The sequence below is a fragment of the Columba livia genome, chromosome 6 (assembly GCF_036013475.1).
Source record: "Columba livia isolate bColLiv1 breed racing homer chromosome 6, bColLiv1.pat.W.v2, whole genome shotgun sequence".
Taxonomy (NCBI): Eukaryota; Metazoa; Chordata; class Aves; order Columbiformes; family Columbidae; genus Columba; species Columba livia.
Window position 1 is genome coordinate 8,794,960 of NC_088607.1, and position 7,606 is coordinate 8,802,565.

Consider the following 7,606-nt stretch of genomic DNA (forward strand, 5'->3'; position numbering starts at 1 on the left):
TGCAAACAGCAAATGAGTGCTATTGCAGAAGAGGAGAAATCCATCACTTGCTTGTGCAGAGATGCAGCATTTCACTTGACCTTCTCCAGAAATATGCTCACTTTTTTGTGTGCTTTCAGGCTGTTTTTTTCTGAGGTAGCGCTCACACACCACAATGCAGAAGGAAATGATGCTGCATTACAGCTCTCAAGTAGATTCAGTAGCCATTCAGTAGCCATTTCTGTATTGTGTTGACTTTATGATTCCAGCTTTATCGTCTGTATCCAAATCAGAGCAAATAATTCCAAGGGGGTCAATCATGCCTCATGTTCTTCCTGTAAAAACAGAGTTGTAGCTGTTTGAAAGTTTAGGTCCTAGATATGTAAACTGCTCCCTTGTCAGCTAGTAGAATTTTGTCTGTAATAGGAACTATCAAAACCTGATATGTATAGATTTTTTTATTCTAGCTGTTCCATCTCTTTGGATAATAAGACCTAGATAAATAACTCTTCAGCTTATTAGTTCCATTGGTCCCATTCATGTGGACACAGAGCATATAATTCAATGTGTTTGAGTGCTTCTTCTGAACAAAAGTAGATTCTTCAGTATCTTGTTGAACTGCAGCAGTTTTGAAAAGAAAGAACATCAGTTATTGCGTGCAAGGGAAAGGTATAACTACCCATGACATACCCTAATCCTAGGTTTGGCAATTTTTGTTAGGCACTCTCCCCATGAGAAAAGGTTCCTAAACTGCAAGTATTTCATGACAGATTTTTGTATTTTGTTCAGAACAGCACTGGTAGTTAAGGTTTACACCAATATGGATTTTACATGTAGGATTTTGTTTAAGAATATTTTCATTCTACCTTTCTTCTGGCTTCTCTGATGTTAGAGGGATTGTTTTAAATTGAAAACAGTTTAGACAAGCAGAGGTTTTGGATGGCTGATTTAATACAGATTTATAGTGTCAATTCACACTGAACTGGACAGAATAAAGTAGGATCCAAAAATTTTTAGCTGTGCCTTCTTCATGTGAAACGCAGTTCTGGCAGTTAGCTAAATAAGAGAACAGCACTTTTTCCTGATCGCTGGTAGGTCACAAATGGTGTAGAGCTACAGAGAAATATGACACAGACATTATTTCAGTTGTTCCTTATGGAACCTTTCTAAATACCTTGCATTAGTGAGGACAGATCTATATGGACTGGGAAGTTGCTTTTATTCTCTGATACATGCCCAGGTGTGTCTGTAGTGACAGAGGACTGAGCATGGTCTGGAATAAGAAGATTCAGTGATGCTGAGGGAAAGAAAAACAAAATACATTTTGGAGATCTTTGATTTTGTTGCTAATAAAAGTCTCAGTGAGATTCTCAGTTCTCATTTAAATTTGCACAGTTTCTTGTTAGAGTTGCTGTCAAAGAACTAATTTCCCAAGAAGCTGCATCCTAATTAGGAACAATGAAGAGCTCTCTGACTGTGCATGTGAAATAAGGCATCACATGAGGGACTGTTTATATGAACAACTCAAGTCCAGCCCGTCTCTCTGTAAATTCAGAACATAAGGTTAAAAAGACCTAGACACTGTTAAATCTGAGAAGCTACTAAATGCCACGGCTAGAAAATAAGTTCAGCAGTATGAGTTGAACTGAAGTGTGTTTTCTTGAAAAACATTCAATCTTGATTTGAAGATGCTCAGAGACAGGAAAAAAAAATAGATCTGTAGGTTTACTAGTAGTTCAAATTCATACTTGTTTTCTCTTCTGGCTTTGTATTATTTCAGATAAATGTGTTCTCATCAGCCCTATGGTGACTTGTTCACAGATTGTGGGCCCACATAGAGACTCTGATTAATGGTTTGTGAGAAGGATGACCAACAAAGAGAATGCCTGAGCTCCAGCACCTCAAATGACCTTCTCATTTGAGTGAAGGAACAGATTGTACCTCCAGAAAAAAGTCACCTTCAACATGTAACATGAAAGCCATATCAAAGTTAAATAAATATTGTGTAATTTTCTTGACACAAGAAAACCAAAGCCTATGAAGCCTCCATCTGTGGAGAGCTAAGAGCTTCTCTTCCAAACCATTCCTGAACCTCCAGATTCAATGTGCTCTGGCTTCAGCAGTGGCAAAGGCATCTCCTGTGCACAAACAACTGGGTCAGTTCAGGTCCCCAGCCCACTGCTGGAAGCCTGTAGCAAATGCTTAGGGAAAGCACAGGAACAAAGACTGCAAGGAGTTGCCCTCCCAGCTTCTTGTTTTCATCGGTGGGAGGTATTTTTAGCCAAAGCTTCAGTGTGGACTATTAGATTTAACCATTATCAATATATCTTCCATCCGTTGTTAAATCTGCCTAATTGCTTTGAAGCCATATGTACATTCAGCTTTTACTCTTTGGCAATGACTTTCTCAAGTTAGTTGGAGGTTGTATGAAGGAGTCTTATTTATTTTGCCCTTTATTTTAAGCTACCTTGACTAGTACAAGCCACCTCTTGATTCAAATACAATGAAAAATGAAAAATTCACTCATTTATTTCCCCCATCTCTCATATTATTTTAAAGGCCTTAAATCATATCTCGCTCTCCCATCATCTATCTCTTCTCAATTTGAAGAATCCTATTAAGTCTTTCTAAAGCTTTCTATTTAGTCCCTCCTCATATAGAGGCTATTTGTTGGCTATGATATTCGTTATGATTGTAACTATCTTCTCCCTCTATTTTTAGATTTTGCAATATCCTTCTTGATATGGGGTGACCGGTATTTTACTCAGCAGTTAAAATATGGCCACATTAGGGTTTTATAGGGTGGCATGACCAGACCTTCTGCTGTGCGTTCTGCTCCTTCACAAAATTCTTGGCACTTAATTAATGTTTTTGATATCTTTACAAGGTGCCAAACTTGACCCTCTGGGCACAGTTGGAGAGCCTCAATCTACACAAGTTAGATCATGTAGTATCATTAAAAGAGCTGGACATCGCTGTTGGCAGGTGTCTCAGGCCCTCACTGCACTTTCCTGACTGCCTCACAGTTCACAAAGGGAAGGGAAGGGAAGGGAAGGGAAGGGAAGGGAAGGGAAGGGAAGGGAAGGGAAGGGAAGGGAAGGGAAGGGAAGGGAAGGGAAGGGAAGGGAAGGGAGAAGGGAAGGGAGAAGGGAAGGGAGAAGGGAAGGGAAGGGAAGGGAAGGGAAGGGAAGGGAAGGGAAGGGAAGGGAAGGGAAGGGAAGGGAAGGGAAGGGAAGGGAGAAGGGAAGGGAGAAGGGAAGGGAGAAGGGAAGGGAGAAGGGAAGGGAAGAGGAAAGGGGGAAGGACAGGGGGAAGGACAGGGGGAAGGAAAGGGGGAAGGAAAGGGGGAAGGAAAGTGGAAAGGAAAGGAAAGGAAAGGAAAGGAAAGGAAAGGAAAGGAAAGGAAAGGAAAGGAAAGGAAAGGAAAGAAAAGAAAAGAAAAGAAAAGAAAAGAAAAGAAAAGAAAAGAAAAGAAAAGGAAAGAAAAGAAAAGGAAAGAAAAGAAAAGGAAAGGAGAAAAGAAAAAAGAGAAAGCGAACAGCCAGCTGGAAAGCATTTCTGCAAAAGGCAGTTAAAAGAAGCACAGAGACAAATGTTCACTGGACCTTAGTGTCTTGGAGTTACAGTCCAAAATGTAACAATTTCTTGAAAGTTCTGGTCTACCATATGTTCATAAGAAGAAAGAAATATCTCTCCTCATACTGAAGAAGGGCTGTCCAGAACTGCTACAAAGGGCAATGGCTGAGCTCAGGTTCTTCCTGCCAAGAAGAGCGGGAACATCAGTGGATGACCACCCACCAGACATGACCTCAATAGCAAATCTCTCATCTAACTGAAGACATCCCCGCAAGAGTCAGACCACACACAGGCACAGACTGGTTTTTCTCAACCTAACACTAACCTGACAGTTTTCTCCAAGCCACCTTTTTTATTTTATTCCCTGGAAAGATTCAGTGCTTTTGGCTTTAACTCTCAAAGACACAATCCCCATATTGATCTTCCTACTGATTGCTCACCCCTTGCAGCTGCTCCTGAATACCTATGTAGCTTAACACCACTTTTGCAATGAGAGGCTTGTAAACATCACCAGCCCAAGCAAATACCTGTGCTAAGAAGCTGAAAGCTGTGGGTTTGCCCTCCCTTGCCCTGGGAATGAAGCTGGAGGTGAGGAGGTGTTTGCTGTGTGCCCTGGCCAGAGGTGTCAGTGACCATTCTGTGTGTTTTACCTGGAAGATAACCTGCTGGCACGAGAACAACCATAGCACGCCCCCTCCACCCTCTTTTATGGGCAGAATCTCACCCTGAATAAGCACAAGTAGCCACAGATTTGTTCCAATTAATTCAGAAGTGCAGGCAAAAAGCAGCCATGGCCCATGGGCTGGGGCTGCCGATTGCATCGCTAATGAGAACTCCCGAATCAATAATCACCCAGCTCCAGGCAGTGAAGTACATTTCTAATGCACATTGTAATACTGTTGACAGAAATTGTACCATTTGCTGTAAAGTATTCAACTTTTAATTGTTTAGGCTTTGGAATTTGTAAAGATGCTAACTGCCAACTGTAAGATTAAACTTACAGTGTCTGAGTTTTATAAAGTTGCACTTGAAATTGCAGAGAGAAGAAAAACTTTGATTTTACAGATACCTTGTTCAAAATAAAGAGAGTAAAAAAAAATTATGAGTGTTCTGCTTTTTTATTTTGGGCTGCGATCAATAAAATGGCATTCCATATTTACCTTGTCTGCCTGAATTCAGTAGTAAATATTTTGACCAGCACACAGACCTGGGTCAATATACCACCCCATCTGGGTTATCGCATCCCATCTCTTGATCATGGATAGTGAACGACCCTCAGATGAGGCTATATTTTTGCACATCACATCTGAAGTCCTGTACTTTTCTTCGAAGCAAGAAAGTAAAATGGAGTTGAGCATTTGTCAGTTTTCTGACATTTCTTGCAGGTTTATATGTGTTTGTATCATTCTATTGAGAAGTTTATTCAGAAATATTTTTGCTTATTAAAGAGACTATTTGCTAGAACTACAAATCTGATGTCACCTAGAAAGTCAGTCTGGATTTTTCCACTTTAAACTGATTTAATTTAAGTTGAACTTCTGTTTAAACTGCTTGATGAGGAAAGGAATTACTATTTGTGCTATCCTGGTTGACATGCCACTTCCAACAGGAACATCGGTACATCCAATCTCAAATGTCAAAGATAAAATAAACTAAAATAGAGGATTTTGCCCTGTGTTAGACATTGAAAACCCCTTCCTGGAAAGCTGAAAAAAAAGGCCAAAGTATTTTTTCTTTTAGCTTAGAAGTTCACTTTGAAGCAGTATTTGCTTATACAGCTGAAAAGCCTGATCCCAGGGGTGCTATCTGCTGAAGTCAGTGAGAGGTAAAGGATGCTCAACATCATGCCCTGATTGCTAACTTGGCTTGTAGGTTTGCTCTGTGTGCTGCTAAGAAGCCGGTTTACAGCAATCGTCCTGTGCTGTAATAAAATCATGGGAGGCTGTGGTGGCTGAGACTACCAGCGTGCAAATGTAGCTTTGAAAAGGGGCACTAAATGGATGTACCGCGGCAATGATATTTTGGCAAATGATAATCAAGAGGTGACCAGGGATGTGCGAAAGTTGATCTGCTTGAGTTACTGCTTCAATAAAGATACTCCGCTTGAGTATTCTCTTGGTTCAAGCCCTTTTGTTCATAGGAGGTCATTAAGTTACTTTGTTTCTGGAGTATATTTATTACTTGTAAATCCAGTGCAGTCTATTTAGTCTTTCTTGATGCTTCTTTGTGAAACATTAATGAGAAGCTCACACACACAGTCATAGAATTTGCCTGATTACTCCATTCATATTTAATGAGCTTGCTGCTTACACTTTAGAGTAACAACAGAAATTAGATAACGCAATCCTTTAGTCCTGGAGTGCCCCTATATTTGACTCTAAATTATTCATTTTACTGGCTGAGGGCAAGAGAGCTGTTGTAACCCTAAATTTATCTAAATCCTACATTGTCTAGTTTGTGCCTCTGTTGTTATTCCCACTTTAAAAAAATAACTCATTTTTTCTGAAACTCAGAACATCCAGTTTTTATCTGTGGCAGATTTATCATCATTGTCTGCAAAAGTACTGTGGTCAGCTAAAAACAAAGGTAATTTAGTTGGACTTCAGCCGTATATACAAAATGTGAGCCCTGCAATCAAGTAAGACTGGGAAGATCTGTTTTGTTAGAGTAGTGATTGTATTTTCAAGCTTAGACAGTGTTTTTTTAAAATCTGTCAATTAGACAGGAACACAGATATTAACCAGCTGCACTCCCGTATTTTTAGATTTTTATGGTTTCATTCTGTAAACTAAATGTCTCCTTCATATGGCTTCTATCTGGAAACACACTATCAATATAATATTTTTAGGGCCTTTAAAGTAAATGAAACTTGTAAGGTAAAAGGTCTAATCTAAGCCTAGGTGGCCCTTCAAGCAGAGTCTAAAATTATATCTTAAATGTTGGTGGACTCATAATCCATTTACCGAAACAGACAGAATCTTTCATACCTTCAGATTAATTGCTGGGAACGTCCCTTTCTTAAAGGTTATATCTGGAAACAGGACCACGACATATAGCTCAGTTCAGATGTATGTCAGGTTTCATAGAGCAGCTCACTGAAGAAGACTTGCATCCTCTGATCCGATCTTCTAGTAGAGATCCCCTGTTCATAAACCACTTCTGCGTTCAAACCTTTCATGGATTACGTGCACATGTCCAGCATCAAACTGGATCAGGCACCCAGGGCAATGGCTCTAATGGTTATAATGGGCTAACCGGCTGTCTAACAACATGGGGCAAAGCCAGGCTCACCGGGAGGTGTCAGTGAAATAACCACTGCCTTCCAAAGCGTCTCAGGGGAAAATAAAGATGAAAGAGAAAGTGGGGTGTAACTATATTGCACATAAGCAAGAGGAACCCAGAAGCAGTGCAGCTGCCTCCAATTTTTCCTCGTTGTCTGCGCTGCGGAATGAAATGACCCCACTGTGGAATGCCCTGGTCCAGGTGAGTGGCAGCACAAAAACTTGTCACTCATTTGACCAAACAACCTAGTCTAAACGACCAAAATGAGAAAATAGCATAGAAAATGCTGTTACACTGTTCCTAAATTACAGTAAGTTCCCATTAAAAGTTTGGAACCTCTTTGTACTCGTTGCATTTCAGGTCATGTGCCTGGCAATGCATTATTATCATCACCTGTTATTAAGAAATAAAGCAACACATGTAAGAGTCGAAGGCATTTTACCGCATCTCGAGCGGTGTCTCAGTGGAACGCTCACAGAGACAGATTGCATATCCTGACAGCACTCCAAAAGGGAAAAAAAACAACTTTGGGAAGGCAACACAATCTACATTTTGTAGAGTTGAGCCAACAGACAGATGGCAGGAACTAAACGTCCTTAAAAAAAGTCCCATGGCCGGGGCCGTCCTGGCATCAGTCTGATACTCTGCCAAACTGAGAGCCCTGATGAATGAACTACAAGGAGCTTATGGTTGTTTCAGTCCAAAAGAGCTTAAGGGGAAAAGAGTTGGAATGGATGAACTGTTGCAAATGATGGCAACTCAGAAAGTT